At 36.5% G+C, this 27791-nt stretch overlaps 1 pseudogene; it reads right to left on the bottom strand.

Annotated features, from left to right (window-relative positions):
- Positions 1 to 752: 752 nt before the first annotated feature.
- On the bottom strand, positions 753 to 27791 carry LOC141569998 (patched domain-containing protein 3-like; annotated as a pseudogene).

The following is a 27791-nucleotide window of genomic DNA, read 5'->3' as shown; positions in this document are numbered from 1 at the left end:
TTCCACCACAGAGCAACAGAAGGGACTAATGGACTGTGATCACTCTTCTTAATTAAGAGATGCAAAGATTACCGTTCTCTTTCTTGAAAAAAATAGACCTCGTATTTGTAGAGAGATGGAGGATGAGCAAAATCTGCAGTCTTTCGTGTGCCTTTTTGCTTGGTACATATGTATAGACAGGTTGGGCAGAAACTTGTCACTTTACCTCCAAAATAAGGCAAAAGAAATGCTTAAGTGCCTTTCCCCACAGCTTCACCAATTTCTGTCCTAATTAAAAGGGTCAGAACACCTTCTCTTCTTGCTGGAAACATCCCAGGAATCTCTCCAAGGACTAGGATGTAGGCTGGGAACAGAATCCTTCTGTCACCCACAACCTCTGCAAGTTTGGCAGAGATGTAGGCTGCGTACCCCTGCCCAGTGTTGTTTTCCCTTTCTTCCTTTGTTACAGAACCTCTGATTCTTAGTGAGTTATATGATTCCCCTCACCCCAAAAAGACCGTTTCCTAGATTACTTTATTTTCCTGATCCCTCTTTCAAATGCTATTAATATTGGGAAATGACATTCTACTTAGGAATAATACAGTGATACAAAATTTTTCAATAAAGCCTTGTCATTTTATTCAGGATATTGAAAAAGGTACTGTGATATGAGGAGCAGAGAGGTCATATCTTTGATCTTCAGCTGTGGTATTAGACAGTGCCTGGAGGAAGAAGCTGCGTTTGTCTCCTAACTTCTCGCGTAACTTCATGAATCATGAGTCTCCCCGGCTCTCGGTGGTAAGAGGGGCTGGTGGGCTAGGAGTCAAACGAGGAGCAGAGTCTGTTATTGGTGGAAATGGTGTCATGGGGACCACGGTAGTTCTTCTGTCCATTGGTGGTTTCCTCTCACAAAACTAAAATCAAGACAAAAATGCATTTATAACTACTCAACATATAAATATTACATAGCTATTACTTGCATAAATATTTTTAAGTTTATATAGATAAGGAGGGAAGAATTTTCAACTAATACCATATTTTTAAAAATTTTTTTCGTTAACTTATTTAAACTTCCTCTACTTGTTTGTGTGTGTATGACAGTTAATCAATGACATTTCAAAGGTTTTTATTGGATCTTTAAAAAAAGAAAATCAAGTATTCTTCTTCCAACCTTGTTCCAGCCAATCCTCCTCAGGAGAATAACTAGAAGAATTGGATCCTCCAAAATTTAAAGCGGCTGTTTGAAGGTAATAGAATTCTAAGAAAGTGAGGCTTTATGGACTGAAGATTGCAGGGAGGCTAGACTTCCAGGGAGGCATTTGACTATTTTCTCAAGGCAACTGAGCAATTCCAAAAGTAGTGGCTGACAGACTGAGAAGCTGAGCAGAGCTTAAGATTCACAGGGCTGGGGGATAAAAATTCAAGTTTAGGAGCTGCCAAAGAGGAGGGGACCTGGTCAATTACCAGGCTTGTACACGGAACCCCAGGGACCGCCCCCTGTGAGTAAGAATGAACCACGGGTACTTGTGCTAGTTATCCCCCTCTCTGATTGGAATAAGTTGGTCTGCGAATGTAGTGCTCATAGGCTACATGCTCAAGAGAGACAAAAGCTAATTCTCTCTGGAGGAAGACAACTTCATCCAGAATCTCAAGTTCTCTTTACAGTTTTCAAAAACAATGTTCACTGCTCAGTCCAAAACAACTAGACCAGAAAAAGATTCCAAAAGGGGTCGGAGTGGGGGGAACAAGACTCAACTGAAAATAAAAAGGAAAAAGTAGATAATAGAAGCCAATCCTCAGGAGATCCAAAAAGTGGAGTTGCTAGACACTGACTTTAAACTATGCTTTAAATGCTCTAGAAGTTAATACATAAGATGGTGATTTTTGGCATCAAATTGGACATTTTTGTACTGAAAAAATATAACTGAAATGAAAAATTCAATAGATTGGTTTAACATCAGATTAAATACAACTGAAGACAGAATTAGTGAACGAAGATAAATCAGGAGAAAAATGTCCAGACAGAACAAAACAAAAGGATGGAAAATACAGTAAAGAACATATGGAACATATGAGAATCAATGTAAAGGTTGACTATAGTTTTGGAATTTAAGAAGCATACAAAGAGAATAGTGCAGAAATAATCTTTGATCAGATAATGGCTAATAATTTTCCAAAAATGAGAAAAGATTCAAGAAGCACCATGAATCCCAAGCAAGATAAGTATAAACAACTACACATTACAGTAAGACTTTTGAAATTAGAAATTTAAAAACAACAACAGTTTTGAGATGTTTTCAAAATCAAAAAATGTTTTTTTAAAATAATTATTTTCTTTAAAAATTTCCTTCTCAGATATTTTGAGTAGGGAACATGTAGTGAAAATTCAAGCGGATTGGTGGTTTAATAATTGAATTCAAGAAATTGTAACACTTTTCAGATTCACAAGCTTTAGTTCTTCCATTAATAAAATATTTTATTAGTATGTGGAACATTCTTAATTCATAAATAATGATTTAAAGTTTTAGTTTTAGAAGATTTTCAAAGACAAAAGTAGCCAGTATGATGACAAAAAACTCTCAAACATGATTTTACATTTCTTATGTCTTTCCGTTTATTTTCCTGAAACTTCAACTCCTCTTTCAAGTCTTGATAATGATAGAAAATCAAAAATGAAAACTTACACAGGTGTTCAAGAGTTCAATTAACCTTTGAAATTGCTGCAAGGGAAAAAAAACAGTTACATGACATTTAATTGTTAGGAAACTTTGTTTCAGTTCAAATATATTTTTTAATGTTCTGAAGAAAATAAGACACTTCAAAGACAAAATTGTAGTAATTGCTTTAAGATCTGTGATTAGGTAAGAAGCTAGTAGTAATGTAAATTGAACAATCATATAGAAGAGAAGGGAGTTAGGAGTTAGCTCAAATGAGTAACAGCAGAAAATTTTTCCAGGTATTAACTCTAGTGAAAAAACAACCAGAGGCCCAAAAAACACATGATTTATCTCTGCCTTTCTATTGAGACTACAAAAAGAAAGAGAAGTCAAAAGCCAAGGTGGGAAACAGCTATTTGCTTTGGCAGTTCTCTTTATGCAGAAACCTGAACTTTTGAAGAAACTCCATCCAGCTTTAGGAAGATGCAAAGCAGCAAGCAATAAATCAAGAGGCCACAGGAGTCTGGTTGGTGGCAGGTTAAAAGATTAAATAAATAAATAGAAATAAACCAAGAGGCCACAATCTATAGATCAAAATCTCTGCTACCAATTATTACTGAAAATAAGTATAAATGTATCTCTGTGCTTGCTTGGCAAAAAAAAAAAAAAGTAGAAATTTGTCACTTTAGATAAAGTCCTCTAAACGGAATTAATACATGTAACTTTTTATGCGGAATTTTGAATCTTGTAATGGATGTATTTAACAAGTTTACAATGTGATGCAGTAATAATCTACATGGGATCATTCTTTGATGGGCTCTCTCAAATTAAAGACGTAATATTAAGTTGCAAAAACAAAATATTCTGGTGAGTTCTGGGTTCTAGTTAATGGACTTCTATTTAAGTCAGATCATCCTGAACTTGTAAAAGAAATTTCATGACTTATATCTATTGTCCCCTCATTTACAAAAGAGAAGTGTCTGAAGTAGCTATTGAGAAAGGGGTTGTTCACCCAGAGAAGAGGTGACTCAGGTCTGATGTTAACAAAATTCACAGGCCAGAAAGGATCTATTTCTCTGGAGATGTTTTCCTCAGCGGGCAGGGACTGTCTACAGAATTCCCAGCTATGCCAGTCTGAATACTTCCTATGCTTCCTACCTTAGGCTTTCCTTTTTTACCTTGGAGAAAATCTTATTGTACTTTATGTTCCTGGAAATATTACTTCTTGGAAATGTCAAATATTTTCTCCCTAATTCAGATCTTTCTAGGACACAGTGAACATTCCTCATTTAGGTTTCTTTTTCTTTTCTTTTTGTTTTCTTAAAGAGCGATTACCTTGCGGTTGAAGACATGATGATATCCAATTCCAGAATGATGTACTCGTACCTGTAAAATCGAGAGGCAAAGTATGGAGACAGGAAATTGATGGTCAGGATAATAATAGTAATAAATTAGGAAATTCAGACTCAGTTCCTTGAAGGGAGGAACTGTGTTTTTGCATCTGCAATCCTGGCATCAAGCATGATTGCCCATCTCTTGTAGATATTCAAGAAAAATTGGTTTATAGAATGAGTGAATAAATCTCACATATGTTAACATTAGTCACTGATCCTTTTTAATACCAGGAATATGATCTCAGGTAATTCTCTCAGCCTATCACTGTCTTCTTTGTTCACAATAACAACTTGAGGTGTAACCTCGTTTAACCTACTCCCACTGAGCTACTGATTGTCTTAAAGTTTACCAAGGGCTTCTCCAGAGCAATCACCACTCCCCACTGAGCACCACTTCCTCACTCAGTGACTCTCAACCTTGGCTGCCCAGTGGAGTAATCACCTGCGGAGCTTACAAAAACCCTGATGCCTAGGTCCCAGCCCAGGTCAACTAAGTCAGACTTTGGGGGATGGGATGCAGACAGCAGGACTCTTTCAAGTTTCCCAAGCAATTCCAAAGTGCAACCAAGAATGAAAACCACTGCTCTGCTCCGAGGCCAGGGAAATTTCCCCATTGAAGCTTAAAATGGGGATTGTGGCTTTGATTTTTTATATATTTGTTTGTTTATTTATTTGTTTATTTATTTATGTATTTATTTGAGGATTGAGTATAACTAAAAGGTCGGACTGCATGAACCAAAGCTGATTTGCAGAAAAGATATTAAGAGGTTACTTACTGGTAGGCAGTGAGCTGTGACCAAAAGGAAAGTCATCAGAAACACCACTTTCATCTTTTGACTCTGTCTACAAGTAAAACAAGAGTATTATTTCTTAATTTAGAAATATGGAACCCTTTCCTGCTTATGTACTAGCTTAGGCTTATGTGACACTGGCTTAGGCATGTTATTAAGAGCTTGGCTGAAGGTCATGCTATAGGGAACCAAAGGATGTATACATATTAAAAATGAGTATAGATTATGACTCAAATGCCTTAAGAAAGATGTGTGCCCCTAACTCAGGATGTAATCTCTCTCTCTCTCTCTCTCTCTCTCTCTCACACACATTCAAGTAGAGTATAAAACATTTAATGTTTATTAGAAATATTTTCCCAGGTTGTTAAAAAGAACATTGGTCTGTTCTATTAACTACTTATAAAAATACAGCTTTAGAAATATTTACTATTTAGTTTGATACTTATGCTGACCTTGATAAGTAGATATGATTAGTATTATATCGACTTAAAAGTGGGTATTTTTCCTGTATATACTCCTATATTATGTAGGTTATTTATTTGATGTTCTAGTAAATTATCATAGGTACAAAAGTTTTTTGTTTTCTACTGTATCGTGGCAACTTTTATTTTATCTCAACCATTTACATTTTTCATGAAAACAAAAAACATTCCAAAGTGTTAATAATACACCTTTTAAGTGATATACAAAATATCTTTTTTACTCTTTTGAAAGAAAAGAGATGAGGCATTCTAAAGATAAATATAATTGTTACATTTCTCCATCAGCAAAATACTGTAATTTTCATGGAGTATATTAATTGATTCATTTTTGCAAGAAGTGTCAATCATGTTAAATGTTTATTATAAAAATTAATTCTGCCATTTGAAATACTTTTTTACAAAGAGGACTATAAATGTAATTTTAGAACAAATTAAGACAGAAAATAACACATACCCAATAGTCTTAGATCTGCAAAATGCCATAGGAGAACATATTCTGAACCAAACTGCCACGGCTGATTTAAAAAAATCCCTCTCCAAGATTAAACAATATTTGAAATGCGAAGAGAGACTTCAAGAGGATGATGGAAAGATCAAGTTTATGTAAATATTATTGCCTACCAAGAAGGCTTACATCCTTAGTGGTTCTCTCTTACAACTGTTGATGTTTCCCTTATTTTTCCTTACATATTACTAAAAATATGGAGAAGGGAAGAGGAATGTACATCTGCAAAATAACTTTAAAAATTCCATTTATGTAGAATTTTTGTCACTGTTCTTTTTCTATATATTTTTTTCAGTCATTAACTATTTTAAAGCCCTAATGTAACCCAGAAAAAACATCAGAGTAACATAATTAAAATAAATACACAAGTGAGTATACAAAACAATAAAGGATCAAATAAAGACATTGCTATGACTATAAAAGTGAATTAAATGTTATTGTCAATAAATAAATTCTTTAATTTGAAGCATTTTCAGCTGCCCATGTCTTTTACAAGGTAATAGAATTTATATTAGAAGGATATTACCTTGTATGCCAGGAAGAGTGAAATGTCCAATATCATTGAGATTCCTCTGAAGTCTCACTTCCAAATGATCTGGATAATCAAAAGATATTTATGTAAGTAGATACTAATGACGTGTAATATCAGCACATTAAAAAAATGAGTTCTGATGACCCTTATTTACATGGGGATGAGACAGGGATTTCCTGTCAACACCTCATTCTTTGTGGGGCTAACATCCATTTTTGTGATCACAATACATTCTGTGGTTATTCATGAGACATGAATAATTCTTTCAGGAGACTCTAGGGTTTTCTAATGAACAATGAGGACTAGTACTTGCAACAACTAGAAAAGTACCATAATATATTAGTAGTTTGTCTAGGAGATACACCTTGAGGATTTTAACTTAAAAGACTTAAAATAAATCCATTGAAATGCGTGAGTCATGCATGTACAGAGTAAGTCTTGTTCCCCCATCTCATTTGTCGGGAAAACAGGCTTTTGACCTGAATAAAGGGAGGGTTCATGGGCCTGAGAGTCAGCAGCCGCCTCCCACCCTGCACTGAGTCCCTTCCAAATTCAGTCGCTGCCTTTGCTGCCTCTGCCTGGTGAAGGTCAGTTCCGTGACCCACAAAGAAACTATCCAGGGCTCTCCTTATCTCAGCATCCGTGTCTCAGCTAACTCAGTGCCAAAGGAAGAAGGACATTCTTCCCTCCTTCAACAAATATCCATCATCTCCTGCTCCAGCATGTTTGACAGTATATATCTATTTTCTTTTAGAAAAGACTTGTATTCTCCACATCTGTAGATTTAGCTTCTATGGTCCAGACAGATCAACCTAGTCTTTGCAGCCTTTTCCCAAAGTCTGAGTTATTGAGTCTTAAACAGCGTCACTTTAGGACACCAACATCTCAGCCAAGGCAGCATTTTGCCAAGCCCAATTCCTTTCCATCTTTCCTTCAAGCTAAAGCATTTGTACCTATATGTACTTCCGAGTGTGGTTCTGGTCTCATGATGCCCTCTGAGCCAATCCCCCTCCTCCCCAATATTTCATTAAGGAAAAATTGAAGCATAATGCAAAGCTGAAAGAATTTTACAGTGAACATCCACGTACTCATCATACACACACAAAAGAAAATAAGAACCACTCATGATCCTAACACTTAGAGAAGACCCCTAATAACTTTTTGATGCATTTTCTTCCAGTCTTTTCTTTAGCATATTATTTATGTAGCTGAAATCTTAGTGAAGTCTTGCCTATTTTTCTAAATAATACGGTAACTATATAACTACAAACTCTTTGTAAATGCTAATTTTAATAGATGCTTAATAGTTTACTGGTTGAAAGATGAGAGTGAGAAAAAAGAGTGCAATGAAATATAGCAGACTAAAGAACCAGGAACAACTCTCTTGCCTGCTACCCAATTCCACAGTTTTCCCACCTGGCCAGATTCTTAGCTACAAAGAAATATGTAGTTCTTAGACTAGAGGGAGGGAGGTGCTGCTGCTCACAAGTAACAAATAGAAACTATTTTTATATTGGGTCATCCCCAGAGTATTAAATATGCAATAGATGCAAATGTAATTGTATTGATATGCTGAAATACATTATTAAAATAACCATATAATCAAAATCAAACTTTCACTACAATATGAAGAGGAAGAATAGAACAGTAGAAAGAGCACTGGATTTAGAGTCAGAGGATTGGGTTTTAGTCTTGGCTCCATAGGTAATAGTTGTGTAATCTATAGCAAGTAATTAAAATTTCTCTAAGCCTCAGTTTCTCCATCTATGAAAGGGGGTTTCTATCACATGTTCTATGATAGTTATCTCTCAAGGTTGTGTGAAGGTCAACTAAAATATATATACAAGTACTTCAAAATTGTAAAATGCTATACAAGAGTGGAAAATATAATAATGTAATGTCTGGTCCAAATTATGAGCTAAAGAAATACTTTACTGCAGTAAATGCTGTAATATGGGAGTTTAAAAGAGATAAATGGGAATTGAAGGACAAATTATTTATTTGTATTGCACAGACCTAGAGGGCCTCAGAGGACTGCTTAGGAACCTAAGAAGGCAATGACTTCCAAATGTCTTTCCTGTAAGTCAAGGATAAGCCATAGAAGTGAGAAAACAGAAGGTAGAGACCACTGGGGCAGGCAGGACAACTGTCCTGGCCTTGACTTCTTTCCTTCCTTCCTTCTTTCCTTCCTTCCTTCTTTCCTTCTTTCCTTCTTTCCTTCTTTCCTTCTTTCCTTCTTTCCTTCCTTCCTTCCTTCCTTCCTTCCTTCCTTCCTTCCTTCCTTCCTTCCTTTCTTCCTTCCTATCCTCCTTCCTTTAAAAACATTTATTGAGATCCTGAGAATATAAAACGATGGATAAAATATATTCCCTTCCCATTGTGGAAACCACAGTCTAACAGGAAAGACAGATTTGTGAATATTTGAAAGACAGTGTGCTAAGTGCAATGATATAGATGTATATAGGGTATTATGTGCACAAAAGAGGAAGACCTACCTCAGATGGCTTCCTGGAGGAAAAGATGACTCACTGAATCTTAAGTGACAAGCAGCATTTACCCAGGTTTATTGGGAAGGACAGAAAAGACATTCCAAGCAAAGGGAACAGTTTGAGCAAAAACATGGAAGTGAGAAATAATATGGTAGATTTGTGGAACCACAAATAGTTCAGTCCTATTACAAGATAATGAGGCAGGAAGTGGCAGAAAAGTCTGCACATACAGTGATGTTCTAGGAATCCTGACTAGTTGGATAATTCCGAAGCCAGAACAGGTAAGCAAAAACATTCAAGTTCTCACTTCTTTAGGAAAGAGCTAATTTAATAATTTAATGAAGTCAAAAGAAAAATGTTCAAATGAGGGGTGGGAATCTCAACTCATATGTCAAGTGATTAATTTTCTTTGTATATAAAAAGCTCTTAAAAATAAATAAGAAAAAGGTAAGTAACTCAACAGAAAAATAAGACTAAGAACATGAATAAGCAGTTCACAGAGAAAGAAATACAAATAGATGACAAATTGACAACATTTAAAATGCACATACCCTTTCACTCAGCAATTCCACTTCTAGGAATTAGCCTTGCCAATATAATTATACAAGGGAGACAAGAATGTTTATTGCATTATTATTTATAATTGCAAAAAGATTTGTCATCTAAATGCCCATCAGTTAAGGGCTAGTTAAATAAATTATGGCAATCCATATAATGGAATATACTAAACAAGCCATTAAAAAGAATGAAATATGAATATTGAAAAAATCATAGACAGCATATATATGGGTATTGTTTTCTTATCCATTCAGCTACCCTATATCTTTTGATTGGAACATTTAATCCATTTACATTTAAAGTGATTATTGACAGGTACATAGTTATTGCCATTTTATTATTCATATTTTTTATTTTCATTTGTTTGTTTTCTCCTTTCTTCGGCTTAAAGAAGTCCTTTTAACATTTCTTGTAATACAAGCTTGGTGACAATGAATTCTTTAGCTCTTTCTTGTCTGGGAAGCTCTTGATCTCTCCTTCAATTTTAAATGATAACCTTGCTGGGTAGAGTAGTCTTGGTTGTAGGCCCTTGTTTTTCATCACGTTGAGTATTTCCTGCCACTCCTTTCTGGCCTGCAAAGTTTCTGTTGAGAAATCAGCTGACAGTTTTATGGGAGCTCCCTTGTAAGTAACTAGTTGTCTTTCTCTTGCTGCTTTTAGGGTTCTCTCCTTGTCTTTAATCTTTGCCATTCTAATTATAATGTGTCTTGGCGTGGGTCTGTTTGGGTTCATCCTGTTTGGGACTCTCTGAGCTTCCTGGGCTTATATGTCTATTTTCTTCACCAGGTTAGGGAAGTTTTCAGTCATTATTTCTTCAAATAAGTTCTCGATCCCTTGCTCTCTCTCTTCTCCTTCTGGCACTCCTATGATGCGAATATTTTTATGCTTGATGTTTTCTCAAAAGCCCCTTAAGCTATCTTTGGGTTTTTTGGGGTTTTTTTATTCTTTTTTTCTTTTTGTTGATCTGACTGGGTGTTTTATGCTACCTTGTCTTCTAAATTGCTGGCTCAATCCTCTGCTTCATCTAGTCTGCTGGTGATTCCTTTTAGTGTATTCTCCATTCAGTTGTTGTATCTTTATTTCTGACTACTTCTTCTTTATGGTTTCTATGACCTTCTTTATGTTTCCTATCTCTTTGCCGAAATTCTCACTAAGTTCCTTAAGCATTCTTATTACCAGTGTTTTAAACTCTGTCTCTGGTGTGTTGGTTGCCTCCATTTCATTTAATTCTATTTCTGGAGGTTTCTCCTGTTCTTTTATTGGGAAATATTTCTTTGTTTCCTCATTCTGGCTGCCTCTCTATGTTTGCTTCTATATATTAGGTAGATCTCCTATGCCTCTCAGTCTTTGCTGGGTGGCCTTACGTAGTAGGTGACTTGTGTGGTCCAATGGCACAGTCTCCCTGATCACCTGCACATGTGTTCTGGGAGTGTCCCTTGTGTGCATTGTGTGTATACTCCTGTTATAGTTGCACCATAATTGCTTTTTTGCAAGTCAGTGGGTGGGATTGACTCCTAGACTGATGGACTATGAGGCTTGATTACGTCCACAACATGTGTACTGCTGCGTGGGATTGACCCCTCAGAGGTGGTCACCTGTGGGCTCTAGTGCCTGTTGAGACCGCTCTTTGTGTGTGCCGCTTGTGGTGTTAGCCAGGTAGTGCTCTGGTGTGGTCTGAGGCCTGCCTCTGGGTGTGTTGTTTCTGATGTCTCTTGGGAGGGGCTCCCATGCAGGTCAATTTCAGCCTTGCCTGTGACCAGCCTGGGATTATCTGGTAGGAGCCACACACTATATGAGGTTGATTGCTTCCTGTGCTGTTCTTGGATATGGGGGTGGCCTCGCTGTGAACTAAAGGACAACAACTTATAAGAGTTATAATAGTTTAGGTTAAGATCTTACTAAACTACCTAAAATTGGTGGTAATTAAAAGGTTTATTTGAAGTCAGGAAGTTATATCTCCTTTTGAAGGCATTACTGATTGAGGACATCAACTTCACTTTTCAAGAAATAGACCAGTCTTGTTATATCTTATGGCTGAATTAAGAGTAAAAACTTTTCTTAAAATAAAGACTATAATGTTAGAAGTTTCTACCAAAATTCATTTAAATTGCATTTTCTATTTTGGTAAAATTAGAATTTCAAATTAAAATTTTTACCAATTAAAAGCCTATTACTGGCAAGATAAGTTACATATTTAAGGGTTATGCTATAATCATATTTATGTTAATATAGCTCAACTTTTAGAAAGTCCATATATTTGAAAGCTGAGTTGAAGTTACTAAAAATTAGAATTTTATAAGCCAATATTATGTAACTGAGCTTCTAAAAGAAGGTACTAAGAAAATTTAGCACTATTGAAATCCTATTTAAAAAAAAAATCTGCTCCATTATACTGAAATATACATCTTAACAGTAATTGTCAACTTAAATTTATATGGTATTCTAAAATTCTAAAATAATCATCCACAGTATCCTCATTTATTGTCACTACAATCTTTATTAAATTGACAAGACAGCTATTTTTATCCTCTTTTAAAGATTAGGAAGAAGGCATGTAGTTAAGTAACTTAGCTAGTAACATACACTAAAGTAAATGGCAGAGTGAGAATCAGAAAGCAATTCTGTGTCCTTCTGAATAAACCATACTACGTCGTATCATTCCATTCTAAAAATGGCAGTGATTTTCCCTCAAATACATTTTTGTCCAAAAAGTTACATTTATAAAACTAATTTCAGAGAAGACATTATCTCCTTAAACACAGACAGAATTAGTAGATCTTGGGCTCATCCTACATGAACTTAAGGAAATAAAAACAACACTACGCTTAATCATTTTGAATGAAGGATGCTTTGTGCCTTCTCACTTGCATATTTTGGTGATGAATATTATTTAAGAAAATATATCAGATCTTACCTCTGGTTTGTCTAATAGAAGACAGCCAAGTTCATGGTTGAATATGTAAGTTATTCTGTGTTCTAATAGAAGACAGCCAAGCATATGGCTGAATATGTAAGTTATTCTGACTTTAACAGCTTGCTGAAAGAACTGAAAGTAATACAAATGTCATTGGTATTAACTGATTTCCCTAATTAGTCTCATTTTCCTACTTAAGTCTCATCACATCTTCAGGATACAAGAAGGGGGACTCATCTTCCGTATTCTATATCAGATTTTCTCTTCTTTCTGCATCTTTCTTCCTTCCCATCCATTCTCATCCATATCTCAGAAGTCCTTTATATGCTTGTCTGGTGAGCTTCTTCCAGAATATGCTACCCAACCATTAGCCAATTCATGCTACTTATTTTTCCAGTTCATATGCTAGCCTTTGCTGATTTTACTGCTGAGAACACATTGATCTGCATCTCAAAATCTGAACATCCCACTTTAATATTTAAAACAGAAAGCACATAAGCCAAGAACCATCTCTTGACATATGTCTTTTCTGTATTTTGCTGATATTTAAGTGTATGAGCTAAAACAAGCTATTCAGAGCTGTGTGATAACTATTATAACCCCACACTGAAATAATAATTTAAAATTATAATACAAGTGCATCAACACTCTAGGATTTAAAAGCCAAATACTCCTATTACTGTATATGAACTCTTTCAAAGGGTGATCAAAATAATACTGGGATATACTTACAAAAAAGCAACCACCAAACAAGAAAGCTCAGAAAAGTCCCTGCACCTCTATTTGAAAGTAATGAATGATTCTTTTTTATACAATGTGTACATAGACTATCCTAAACCAACAACTTTCCAGGCCTCACCTCTAGTACTGCATCTGCAGTGATAAACAGAGGAAAAGTGAACATACACTGACCCACCTGATCATTTTTGTATTTATCTAACTATGAGGCTTCACTCTCCTCCTTCAAAATTGTCTGCATCCTCATTTCCTCCTCCTCCAATGCAGACTGTCATCTTTGATACAAAGCTAGTGCCAGATGGAAGACGCCTGTATGTAAAGAAATATGGTAAGAATCTGAAGTTACATTAAAAACTGGTGTTAACTGTCATCAATGTCTAACATTTGAGAAGACGACATTAATCAAAGTAGATAAAGCTTACATTGCCATGGGAGGCTTGGTTCTTTAATGCTTTCTTATTTTTCTTATTCACAAGCAGATATATAGGTTTTCACAGTTTATTTTCCTTAGTCATAGCATCAACAGTAACAGTTTACCTGAACAGCATCCCCTGAATTTCCTAGACATTTGCATGTGGTACGAAGAAGCAAATACTTTCATCCAATGACAGATGAACCATCCACTTCATGGCAAGCTTAAAGAGAACTGAAAATAGCCAGAAGGAAATACATTCACCTAATTCCTTAAATATCATCAAACATATTTCATCATTTAGACTATTCAGTTCATGATTCTGCCCCCTGAAACTCAGACAGTGCTCTTTCCTCATTCATTAGTGAATATCCTTAGTCAAAGAAAGGCAAAGATACCCAACTTCAGAGGGCCAAGAAGACTCAAAATTGCATCATATTGTTACTAAGTGAAAGAAGCCGATTTAAAAAGGCTACAGGCTGTATACTCTTACCCCATTACATAGATGGGGAAACTGAGCCACAGAGTGGTTAAGTGACAGGCCCATGGTGTGTAGAAGAACCAACACTGAAACCATACTCTTTCCACTAAGGAAGAGGGCCCCCCTGTTGTTTCAGCGGGTAGGACCTCAGGGAAGATCTGAAGAACTGGGCTTTGTCACTGAGACAGGGTGGGGCAGGGTGCAGGGGTAAGTCAGGCACTGGGAAGCGGTAAATTACTGTGGGACCATGGGCGGGCCGAATTGACTCCACAATAGCCTGCTGCTATACCACCATTTAGATTGTATCATGCTTCTGACCTTCATTTCTTAATCCTATAAATGATTTCACAAGGTTGCTGAATGAAGTAACGCATTCAACACAGTAGCTGATCTTCATAGTCTTATGACTTCCTAATCCTTGGGAGTTATTATAGAAATAATAATTGTTATCAGAATAAATTTTTAAATATGGTCTATGTATGCAAATATACACAAGGTTTTTAAAATATAGTAACCAGATTCCTTTTATATCAGATTAAGGTCTATTTTTTAAAATTAAATTTTAAAAGCCACTCCTAGAAACTATGAATAGAATTGGTACTGCCCCCCACTCTTCCACCTGCCTCTCTTTCTACCAGGTTCTAATGCTGCTCAGGGAGACACAAAACACAATTTTGACCGTTACTCAAAGGGAGGGAGTCAGGAATTTACCTCTACTATGAAACTGTAATATAATTTCACAACTCCCAACGACTGGCAAACTCCACAGACAGTATTTCCAAAAGCAGTTTTGCAATAACCATGCTCAGGAAATCCCCAAAGAATGTTTATAATTCTGCAGACTTAGAGATTCATTTTAATTCTAAAATTCCCCCAAACTACATCATCCAAAAATGTAACACTCCTTTTCAAATTAAAATACCATGTGTGTATTAGTAAATCTAACATAGCTCAAAAATATAATTGGACCAAATTTCACAGACTTGTCATTACAGTATTGTTTTAAATCATACATACTGTGTTTCCCCAAAAATAAGACCTAGCCAGACAGTCTGCTCTAATGCGTCTTTTGGAGCAAAAATTAATATAAGACCCAGTATTATATTAATTATATTAATTATATTATATTATACTAATATTATATTATAGTACATTATATAAGACCCAGTCGGTCTAGTATAATATAATATAATATAGCATAATATTTAAGACCTGGTCTTAAATACTATATTATATTAATTATAATTATATTAATTATATTATATAAGACTGGGTCTTATATAATATAATATAATTAATATAATATAATTAATATAATATAATTAATATAATATAATATAATGTAATGTAATTAATATAATTATTTAATTTATAGTAAAATAAGACCGGGTTTTATATTAATTTTTTCTCCAAAAGACGCATTAGAGCTGATTGTCTGGCTGGGTCTTATTTTCAGGGAAACACGGTAGTTGTAAGCAGTTTACATCCAATGGTGAGGAATCAGGTCAGGACTTGGCCACACAGAGGGGCTCCGTTGATGGGAGATACTGTTACAACAATAGGGATAAAACTCCTTGCATTCTCGTTGCTGCTCCTCTGTACCAGAATGCCAGTCTAAAAGATGGGGTCCTTTCTCAGCTCCACTACCAACCTGCAGATGGAGAGTGAGCAAGTACTTAATTTCTGACTGATTCTCTCTCTACTTGTTACAACAGTTTGAGAATTGATAGTACTCATTAATGAGCTGGTGAGTGCTTTAAGATTTTTTGAGGTTGTCCCACTCTGTGGAACCTAACGGTATTGCTTTTTCTGTGCCTGTGGCTTGCAGAAGTACTGCTATGCTTGGGTTAATGTCACAACTGTAGGACAAACTGGAGTGTTTTTATAGGAATCCTACATCACTTTCTTCTATCCTGTGTAACTGGTTGTGAAATCAAAAGTGCCTTGTCTTACTCAAAATGTCACCCTGAAAATATTTAAGAGAAAACAGATAATTTTTAAAAAGTTTTCAGGTAGTGCACATACGAGTACAACACTCAGAGAGAAAGATAGCAGAATCAGAGATCTGTAGCTTACGGATGGGCTGTGAAGCTCACTACAGGACTGGAGGATTGTATACTAGAGATACTTCTTGCATAGGTTGGTGCAGCAAGATAGAGCTGCATTTCAAGGTTACGTTTGATTCCTCTGAGAGGCTGAAAAATGAGTCCAGGTGGTTCCAGTGCTATTGTGCCTGTTTAACTGTGGTTGAATAGACCACTTCTACCATGAATACATACGTGGGCAGATGGGAGGATGATGGCAGGAGGATGCAGGAGTTGTGTTCTTTCTCAATTTTCTCAGCTAAAAAAAATTACCCCATTAATGATTTGTGCTACCAAATAAGTAGCAACAGAATGTGGCGTTGACTGACCCAGCTGACCACAGGGCATTTCAGCAATATGCACCATTCCCCTTCCCCTATATCCCATTCTGGGCTGGTCTGGTCACGTGGTCTATCTTGGAAATCTTGCAATCCTAGCCATGTTTTTGTGCATTTTCCCCTAAGTAGCCTCAACCTACACTTACCCCTCTCCTTTATTTTCTAAAATACATTTTTTATTTATTAGTAATTTAAAGAATATTTAAGAATTTAATGTGTTTTTTTAATCGTGCTAATACTTTTGTTTGGATGGTAAGTGCCTTGGTTACCAAATTGCATAGATTGTGAGTAGTCTGCTCCAACTGTGTTTCACCTGTTAATCCTGTTATATTTACAGTGTGATTTTGCAGAACACATGGTCTTTCAACACTGCATATTATTCTAGCAGAAGTACCTATAATTTCTGGTATGGATATGAAGATTTCTTGCCTTTTTGCTGTTGTGTAAGGAGATAGCTAAAGATGTACTGCCATCTGGTGAACAAAGGGTTGTCTGTGTCCTGAGATAAGTAAGTGCCATTGTGATGCAGAATGGTAGAGGCGGGAATTGAAGAAACCCAAGTGGTGGCTGTGCATTTTCTGCCTCTAATGATGAATTCTCCGTACACAGCCATGTAAGTGATTCTTTTACTTAAAATTCAAGTAAATTAAATAAAACTAATCCAAACCTTATTTTAAATATCTTCTTATTTACCTGAATAATGAATTTGGATTTAATGAAACACCTCCTGCCATTCTATCCCCTTAACTGATTATTTAAAATAAGCTAGAATTAACAGTGGCCAATGTGTACATCCTGGATGTTCCTAAGCTGCAGCCCATTAGCAATCCGGATGAATCCCTTATCCCCACACTCCTTACTGCAATCCCCACAGGGCATCCATTTTCACATAGCTCTGTAGCTTATGTTTGAATAAGATTATTTTTAATATACTGATTCTTTAGAATTTTTATCAGTGACAACTGTCTGGCAATGAATCTCTGTTTAAAAATGTTGTTATTTCTTCTGACCCCAGGCACATACTTTCACCACGTAGAGAATTCTAGGTTGGTAGTAACTGTGTCAATGATATGGAAGGTGACATTCTGCTGCGCGTTGGTTTCCATAATTACGGATGAGCAATTGTTTCTCCAACTGTTCTTCCTTCGAACATACTATACTCCCCACCCTGCCCCTGTCCCCCACAAATCTGGTTGCTTTTAAGATTTTACTCTTTGTGTTGGGTTCATGGATCAGGAACAAAAGAATAGTCAGAGACTGGGGCTTTTGTAGGGTCAAGCCACGAGGGTTCACGCCCTTAGAAGTTTGCAATGCCTATTTGGTGCCGTGTGATTGTGATTGTGACTTGTTGTTTCTCCCTGACCTCCCATGACCCTGGCAAACACGTTACGTCATAGGCAACATGATTTTTGACGTTGGTGACCACTGTGACTTATGGTCACACTGACCGGAGGGAAGGGTTGTTGCTATGCAGCCAGAGGCTGTGACATGTGCTGGTCTTACCTACTGGCATAAGGTCATGGTGCCCAGCAGGGTCTGGCTTTAGAATTTGGATGATGACAGTTTATTTTGAACTGCACTCCTATTTAACAAGCTTCTCAGGATCTCTGTGGCTAGTAGGCCATCAGGGCCTAAGTAACAAGTGCAGCTGAGGCATGGATTTGCTTCTAATGACAAGAGCATCTTAGTCAGGGATAATTATTTGCTGCTTTTACAATCTGAATTCTCAGCAGGTTTGCAGGTCAGACAGTGCAATAAATTCCACGTGTGAGGTTAAGAACTAATGTATAAGTGAGCTTTAAATTGTGTGTACAGGTGTGGATCGGCTGGCTGTTCCCTTTTGGTGGTGTTTTGAACGGAATTCAGAGGCAAGAGGGGAATCTATGGAGGGGCCAACCCATGGATAAACATAGTTTATAAACAGGCTTTTAAGAGTCATTCCCCATTTTGTAGTTTCCAGTTGGCTATGGATGTGTTAATTTAGATATACTCTAATCTTGGTTTTAGATGTCTGAGACCTAAAATGTGATTTTTACCATAGAAGGGTGGTAGAATTTTATTAACAAACAAAAAGATATGAGCCTTACCCGAGAGGGTGTGTCTGAAAGCTGCAGAAAGACTCCCTGGTGAGAACAAGGAGAACCCTCCAATCAAATATTGGGACAACAGTCTGACTGGGTTACCGAATATTGGGGCAGATTTGAGAGGGGAAGTCAGGTCAGATCAGTGTAAAAACAGAAAAAATTAGTGAGTGACTTTTGAGGTAATCACTTTTTGTATGCTGTACCCTGGGAAAACATGTCCGAGAAATCATGGTGAGGATTTGCGGGAAGGCACAGAAAAGATGAGCTATATTGGAGGGAGGGTAGGAGGAAATACTATACTATTGAATGATTTTGTGATAGAGGTTGGCCTAATGGAAGGGTCATCTGAGAGTGATTATGTAACCCAGGATAGTTGAATGTGGACAAAATATGTTTGGACAGCAGGTGTGGGGACAGAGTCCCAGAGAGCAGTTTCCAGGCTCTCAGCCTCACGTGGAAAGGTGCTGGCTCGGGTAGTAGATGGCCATCAGCTGTGACTAGTTGGCCATCGGCTGTTACCTGTTAGCCATGAGCCACTGATATAACTTCTGTGGCTACATTGGTTGGTTGGTTGACGGAGAAGTGGACGGCAGGTTGCAGATTGTGTGGCTCCTGCTTCCTGTGTCTGCAACCCAGCCGCCAGCGAGAACATAGTCGTATGAGCCCCCTATCTATGGCTCCGTGGATGTTCCTTTTTGGCCTCACCATATCCTGCATTCTTGTGCGGAGAGCGGGACATGACAGCAGGTGTTTTTGGCAGACCCCAAGCTTGCTGTTTTCACATATCACACTAGGGAAAACTGAATAAAATGAAATCTAGAGTAATATATTAGAAACATGTCCAGACAAAGAGCAATGAAAAAAAAAAAAAGCAAGTACTCAGATCTGGCAAATAGCATGGCCCTACCTGGTAGAGAAGGAAAGAAATATGTGAGGTAACTTAATCAGCTAAGTCCTCCTGAGACTACTGGTAGAGAAAATTAAAACAATAAAGGTATATGACAGAAAGGATGTAGCAGATGGAAGTGATATACAGAACCAGTAACATCCTAACCCAGAGGAAACGCCTCTCCTGAGTTGTAAAGACACAACAGGCCACTCTGTGTGTACTTCATGAAAAGCACCTTCACTTCAGAACTTCTGTATTTCTCCCGCTGAAACAGTTCTAGGGATGAAGTGGGCAGCATACCGGTATACTTCTCAGGGAACCAGTTTTCCCACGACCAAACAATTCCATAGCGAATGGCAGCAGCCATTGTGGTTCAGGACCAGAAATACTGGTCCTTGGGAAGGAAGAGTGGCGGCTATGTCACAAGGTGGAGCCCACACCGAAAGAGGGCACTCAGTGGGGAAGTCAAAACTGTGAGACCGACAGTGCTGAATGGGAAGATCTTCTCAGTCAGGCCCTGATACCTGAGACTGCTTCCACTGCAAATTTTAAAGAGATAAAGCAGGACTATCTTAAATGACAATCCCTGGGAAAGAAGATGAATGAATTCCGGCCCCTACCACATCCTGCTTCCACATATATGGTGAATCCCATAGTGTCAAACTGAACTTCTTATGGAAGGTTTCTCTCAATTACTTTTTAAAAATTGAGATACAACATAACATTCACTTTTTGAAAGTGTACAATTCAGTGATTTTTCGTGTATTAACTATGTTGTAAAACTATCTCTAGTATCTAATTCCAGAATATTTCCATCACACCAAAAAGAAACCTTGTACCTGTTAGCAGTCAGTCTCAATTCTCCCCTCCCCGATATCCCGGCAACCCCTAATCTACATTTTGTCTCTACGCGTTTGCCTGTTCTGGACATTTTACATACATGGAATCATACAATGTGTGGTTTTTTGTGACTGGCTTATTTCACTTAGCATCATGGTTCCAAGTTTCATCCACATTGTAGTGTGTAGCGTTACACAGTACATTTTAGAGCTGAATAATATTCTATTGTATGGATATGCAGCATTTGTCTACCCACTCAGCAGTTGATGGACATGGGTTGTTTCCATGAGGGGGCTATTACTCATGAGGGTGCTATGAACGTTGGTGTGCAATCCTAATGGTTTTCAGGGTCATGATCATAGACCCCAAACAAGCATCATGGCTTGACCCGCATACTACCAAAGTTGAAACTATTTTTTTCTTTTTTTAGGTACTTCTGAGTCTCTATTATGGCCTTTGACTACATTAAGTACTGGGTTTTGGAACATAATTATGTTTGGGATAAAGTACTAGGAGTTGGTGATTGGTTGGGGATTGGTTTATTAATTAAAATGTGTGAGTGTGGAAAACAATTGCCGTGTAATTGTTTTGAATCAAAACTTGTTTGAATCCCTAAAAGTGAGGATCCTGAGCTGCTTAGCAGTGAACATACACAACTTTGATGCCCTGAACTGCACCTGATGTCTGTCTAGGCTGCAGCTGCTAAAAAGATGCAGACGTGGACAATTCATCTGATGGAAACTGGGCAGAATGAGAAGTCAGGGAGAATGGTTTTCGACTTTAAGTTGGGATTTGGGACTTTAATTTCTTTGGATGAATAATGCACAAGGGCAGCAAGGTTTTGTTTTATTTTACATTTTAGCCCCATTCGACTTTAACATGCATTCTTCTTGTAAAAAGTTAAAAGTAATTATATAGAATGAAAATGTGAAAAAGAAAAATCCAAAACTCAAACTTAAACCTTCCTTCTATCTTATTTGTCCTCTTAAAGGAAGTATTAAAAAGTGGGTGTTTATTCTTATAAACCCTTTCCTATGCATTTGCAGGCATATCAAAAATATGCAAATACATATTTTTGATATTTTTGTATTGTTTGTATATATAAATTACATTTTTTACCTAATACATCCAAGGATCTTAACATATTAGTACATGTAAATTTATCTAATTGTTTTGAACTTCTCTATAATTTTCCAGTGCATGGGTGAAACAGAGATTAATGAACCATAACTTTATTGATAAATCTGTGTGTTGTACAGAAAGACTTGTGCTGTTATAAACAATGCTCAGTGAACGAGTGTCTTTTATTTAGAGAAGAACTGTATCTGAGAGAGATAATTTTTTAGTAGATTTACTTGGCCAAAGGATATCCCCTTTTTAAATTTCTAGAACTATTGATAAATTAATAACTCCAGAAGTTGTATCAATTGACACCTTCATAAGCAGTGTGTAAAATTCTGTTTTGCCACAGCCTTTTCCAGAATGTCAGTCAAATGTTTGATTTGTTCCATTGGTGTATTATTTTTGTTTTCTTTTTAATTTGTTTCTTAGAATCATCATATTTCCTCTTTGGGTGAACTATCTTCTTACATCTTTTGCCAGTTTTCCTTTTGGACTGTTGGAATTTTTTTCTGGATTTATAGGAACCATTTATGTATTGAAATGATTGCTTTTGCCTGTGTTTTGAGTCCTGAGCCCCCACCCCAACCCACCCATTTCACTGCTTGCCATAGCTTATGTTTTCAGTTGAATTAACTAATTCTGGTTTTTTTATAGTTATGGATTTCATGTCATGATAGACAGACATTCCCTTTCTGTAATTATAATTATCTACATTTTTATGTTTAAATATTGATCCATCTGGAATTCATTTTAGTGTAATACAAGAGGTTAAGAATCAATGACATTGAGTGCTTGCTGTCAGTCAAAAATTGTGTTACTTTTCCATAATATGAAATTGAAATTGAAACATGGCAGCCCAATCAAGGACTACATTTTCTAGTCCTTTTGACAGAATACATGAGGAAATGGTATGTGTCACGTACAGGCCAAGACTTTTAAGAAGTTGTCTGTCCCATTCACCACCTAGACACAGGCAACAGAGGAGCCCATCTAAATTGTGGCAGCGTAAGTTGGCAGGAACTTGGGTCTCTGAATCACTATGGGCAAGATAGTACTCAGCAACCAGGAACATCTACAGTGACTGTTACTTGAATGAGAAATATACTGCCATTTTGATAAACCATTAAAATCGTGGGGCTTATTTATTAAAGTGGCTGGCATGGATTTACCAACAAAGAATCCAATGAAGAGATAGCTGTCCCCAACTTTTCGTGTCTGAGCACACTTCATTTTATTTAATGAGTGTTCTGTCCACTGCCAGTGAAAAGGAATTGTTAGCAACCTAGCATCTGTAAAGGATCTGGAAGGGAGGTGATTTATCAGTGGGTGATTTTCAGTGTTAACCACATGTTCAAGTGAGAATTTTGTTTAGTGCACCTGTGTCATCCACATTACTATGGCAGAATCTGCAAGTAAAAAGCAGAGGTATATCAAACCAATCCAGGCTTATTTTAATCTAATAATAATACTTCATTTCAAATAAGACATCCAGGACAAATTTTAATTCAGGTGTTATACTAGGACAACAGTTGAAAACTGGTTTTGGCTGCTGGAGACAGAGTTAATGACTGCATGGGAAACTTATCAGTGACCTACACTAAGGAAAATAGGCATCATTTGTCAACATGAATGGAGAACCAAAGATTACATCTGAAATACATGACAAAGGAGCACTATGAGCTGATAGAACACCTAAAGTAAGTGGACAATAAGTGTTTGGTGATTAAGCTGAAGTTGATTTAAAAGATATTCAAACATGACAGCAAGCACTTTTTCCTCTAAGCTGTCCGACATCAGCCAGATTTTACAAATGCTTAATTCTTTGAAGAACTACTTTGAAAATCAATCCCGTGCCCTACAGTAGTATTGAACTCGTTTGTGAATGACTCTTCTGTTCATTTTTGTTGCAATCTGTTCAAAACCATTTGTGAATCTTTAATCAAAGTGTTCGATGAAGGGAATACCATGGAAGCTTAAAGTTTTAAAGCCTTTAGCAAATTGGAATTATTGAAAATAAAGTGTGTAAATAGGAAGCCATTGAATGTGTCACTACAAAAGTGAGGAAGGACATGAACAGATCAAACAAGGAGAGCTCAAACAGTATACCTGGTTTAATTTTGAAATGTTATAATTGTGTTTTGTAATTTCTTCACTTTTGAGAAGAATTTTTTGATGAGCTTCCATTTTGGGGATGAATTTACATTCTGTATTTTAAAAGAATGAAATAGAAAAGGCCTATTATTTTGCAACATCTCCATTTGGTTAGGCAAAACATTCAAGATAATCAGAAACAGAAACAACTTATTTGATGAGTTTCATATTATAAAATATTTGTCTACAAATGACAACATCAATGAAATAAAAAGGACAATGATGATAATTTCAGTCCAAAGTATTTGGACTGAAATATTTAAACATTTCCATACATAAAAGCATAATTAATAACCTCCACATAACAAATTTTCCTAAGCAGAAATTTCACCATAGGCAGAAAGAGAATTTTTTCAAAAAAATACGGGCTACAAAGAAGAGTCATTTGAAGGTGTCAAAAAATTCAAATTGATTAATGGTAAAATGCAAACTTGAAGAATATTACCATTTTGTAAACTTACTAAAAATAACAAGAACCTCTTTGTCATTGGAGCACCAGAAGGAGAGGAGAGAGACAATGTAGCAGAAAAATATTTGAAGAAATAAAGGCTAAAATATTTCCAATATGACAAAACTTATTGAACAGCTCCTAAAGCTGAAAGTAAGTTGAACTTTTTCATAATAATGCATATATGACGTACAATGAAAATAATATTCCATTTATAGTATAACATATAAAATACTTGAATTCCAGGCATAAATTTCTAATGATGAAATAGAAGGAGAAAATAACCAGAAACTTGTAATTTATACTTGATTGTATAAACCATAATAAAGATGACAACACTTCCTAATTTAGTAAAGACATTTTAATGTAAAACTAATTTTTCTCAGGATATTTTAAATAACACTTTAAAATGAGAATTTGAAGCCAAGGAAACATGCCTTTGTTTTCAGTTATTGACTGTTTGTTTTCTTAATTACTTATTTATTTTTTTCAGTTACAGTTGACATTCAATATTACTTTACATTAGTTTCAGGTGTACAGCATAGTGATTAGACATTTATATTATTTATGCAGTGATTCCCTTCAATTAGTCTATTCTTAATCATGCATTTTTATCCATTTGAATCGGGGCAATCAGGAATTCTATAATTTATCTTTGATTTGCTAGAGGATATTCAAACAAACCTTCAAAAAAAAATAATACTGGAATAAAAGTTAGTCTATGGACAGCCCCAAGTACCATAACAAGAAGCATAACCTTAAAAAATGTCCTGAATGTGCATGATTCAGCTGTAGATAAAACACACACCCGTTACTGTTTAAGTTGCTCTTTGTTACACTGTGTAACGTAGCATATACAGTGCCTCAGTTGTTTTTTTGGTTTACTGAGGGCTTAGAACTGGAAACAAATGCATAGGAAATATGTGCAGAAAAAATGGAAAGAAAACCCTATACAAAATAGCAAGATTAATCATGGATATGGAATCAAGATTGGCGTTCCAGAATGCCATGAAACACATTACTCCCACAATCACAGAAGCAATGGCAAAAGGTGCCCACAAAGAACACAGTGGATGAGGAATTAGCAATAAGGAAACAATGAACATAGCTGTTGATGTGACAGTGACATTTCCAATAGTGTTTTCTAATATTGCAATATACTGCTCAAAATATATGAATGCCTGTTTACACACCATTAGGGGAATTTCACACTTTTCAGCCAATCTCGTAACTGGAATAATGCTATCTTCTTATTGGTTGAAGAAGAAACACTGGGAAGAAATGATTTCATGTGATGATGATGTCGACTGGCAAAAAATAACTCTCCAGAAAATCCACCAAAAGAACAGTTTATTCGGGAAAAGAAAAAGAAGTGAAGTCACCCCAAAGACAGGCACTCCACCCAGCGCCCACGTGAAGAAGAAGCCCCAATTCCGAGATGGCTCTTCTATTTATTACCCTCCCCGGAAGTTACCACGAAGTTTAACAGGAAGTCAGGACTAGAGAGTTAACAAGGGGGCGCAGCTCCACCCCATAGTCCTCCCAGATCTATGGTTAAGCATCTTAAGATGCCAGTTCACTTTTATCAATGAACTATTAATATCATACATAAAATGGAAAAATCCATAAAAAGTGGAAATAGTGTTTATAGAAGCATTCTTGTCATGTACACCTTGTCTGGTATCTTCCATGTATTGCACATATTCTCGTAACCAAAACTCTGTAAGATTTTTATCTTCATACTCATTGTTTTCAAACTCTGCCAGACGTTTTTCCAATTTTTGTCTAGCATGTTTATCCCAGTAGTCAAGAGTTTAAGTACCAATAACCATAACCCTAGGACCATAATCTGGAAAAAAAACACCAAAAAAACCCTCTTCATCTATATTAAAATATTGTGTAATGTAGGAATTGTCTCTTGCCAAATATCGAAGGTCTAAGCCTTCATATACTTGGAAATCATTTACAAGTATACTACTTAGGAGGTACGAAATGTACAGAAGCACTACAAAAATCTTGGACTCAGTGCTTGTGAGAAAAGGGCCAAAGTAGTCTCCTAGAGCATCAGAAATGCTCTTTCTTTGCTGTAATCCATTTCTGAAAACTCAGAAAAACACAATAGCAAAAATCGGATTTTTTCCTTCTGAAGTGATAGATTGGAAAGGCAGTAGGTACTTTTTCCACTAGATGGCAAGCTTACATTGTTATTAAGGGGGAATGATTATAGTTAAGAGCATTTAGGTTCAAATGTGTATGAAACTTAAAAGCATTAAAACCTAATAGTAGACTTACTATGTTATAATGTAAGGGTTTCATCCCAAGAAAGTTTTCAAAGTTATTACTGATTTATCCTTGATTTTTAGCTATAATCTTCCAGATTTGCTTATAATATTTTATATATTTTCTTGAATTTGATTATTTCATGTGACGTAAGGATTTTGTTCAGAATCCTTCTGGCTCATCTAAGAAAGAGCTACAATCTGAGGCTGCTTCTCTTCATTTTCAATAAAGAAGAGGGCAGGCCAATGGCTCAGAGTTTTTTTGTCTGACATGGTATCTATGAATAATTATACAGCTTTGTTTTATTTTAGTTTATACACTTTTTATGGAAGGCACTACCTAATTGAAGATTTTATTTTTCAATATATTTATTGAAATTTTCAAAGTTGATTTGAAAACACATTATGCAAAAATAGTACAGACAGTATGTAATCACCACATGATTCAAAATGAACTAATCGCTTACATGGATGGCATGCAAATATAGCAAAAATCATGAAGGTGGAATGAAAGTTTCTAAAGCTTGGGAAACATTGGGGTAAATGACTTGCAAAGTCTCCCATTTTAAAATATCTTGACACTTATTTTTCAGGAGTTATGAACCACCATTTAATTTAACTTAGCTCTATTCTCAGGTTGGAATCCACCAAGCCCCTGGGGCTTCTAGTCAGCTTGACATGGAAAGACCTCACTGGTGGTCTCTAAAGCTGTCAGCAGTCTTGGCTACTGCCTCAAATAATTTATTCCCTCTGTGTAGGCTTTTGCTACCGAGAGGAACAGGCTTATTGGGTCTTCCTGGCCATCTGTGTCAGTGAGAATCTTCCTGCTAAGGTCCCTCTACCTCTTTCCCAAACTTTCTCTGTGCCAAAGCCTAAATAGGAGGAACATTTATAAAGCACATGCCTGCTGAAAATACCCTCTAGTGATTGTTTCCCAAGTGCAGACATTTCCTGCCAGCTAATTCAAAGGCTTTTGAAGTCACTGCTAATTTAAAAGCTATAAAAAGATTGACACTGAAATGCTTCCCCGCTGTTTTATCCCAGCAATCACTCTCACTAGTTTTTTGTACAATCAGCTTTCAGTTACAATTTGGGGCTTACAAAACATGACTCTTAAAACCCATTCAAACAGAACAGAGCATGTTTCTAAAACAGAATAACATGGTCCTAACATGGATATAAACATGTTCTTCTCCAGTTAGGATATATTTCTTAATAATGAACTTCCGTGAAATCAGGTTTAGAGTCAGTGAGTCCTAGGTAGGTTCAAAACCCAACTCTTCCACTTACTAGTTAGGTGCTCCCTGACAAGTTATTTCTGAAGTCATTCTAGCTCTAGAACTACAGGCCTGAGAAATGGAGATCATTCTTAAGTTTCTGATCACAATAAGCTAAAAGTTCTACTGTGATCTCCCAAGTAGCCCAACCTGAGTCAAAGGCTCTGACCTTGTAAATATCCCCGGGTGCCACAGACCTCATGACAATGAGGATAGTGGGTGGATTCCTGGGATCTGGCTCTCAGCATCCCCAGTAGGGCAGGGCCAAGTCCATTTCCTCTCTCTTGCGCCCCTTCTCGCTGGGATTTCTGCTCTTTTGTTTTGGGAGTAGACACATGTAGAGTCAT

The sequence above is a fragment of the Rhinolophus sinicus genome, linkage group LG02, assembly GCF_036562045.2.
Source record: "Rhinolophus sinicus isolate RSC01 linkage group LG02, ASM3656204v1, whole genome shotgun sequence".
Taxonomy (NCBI): Eukaryota; Metazoa; Chordata; class Mammalia; order Chiroptera; family Rhinolophidae; genus Rhinolophus; species Rhinolophus sinicus.
The sequence above is the reverse complement of the archived record's forward strand: the minus strand, read 5'-3'. Positions and strand labels throughout refer to the sequence as shown.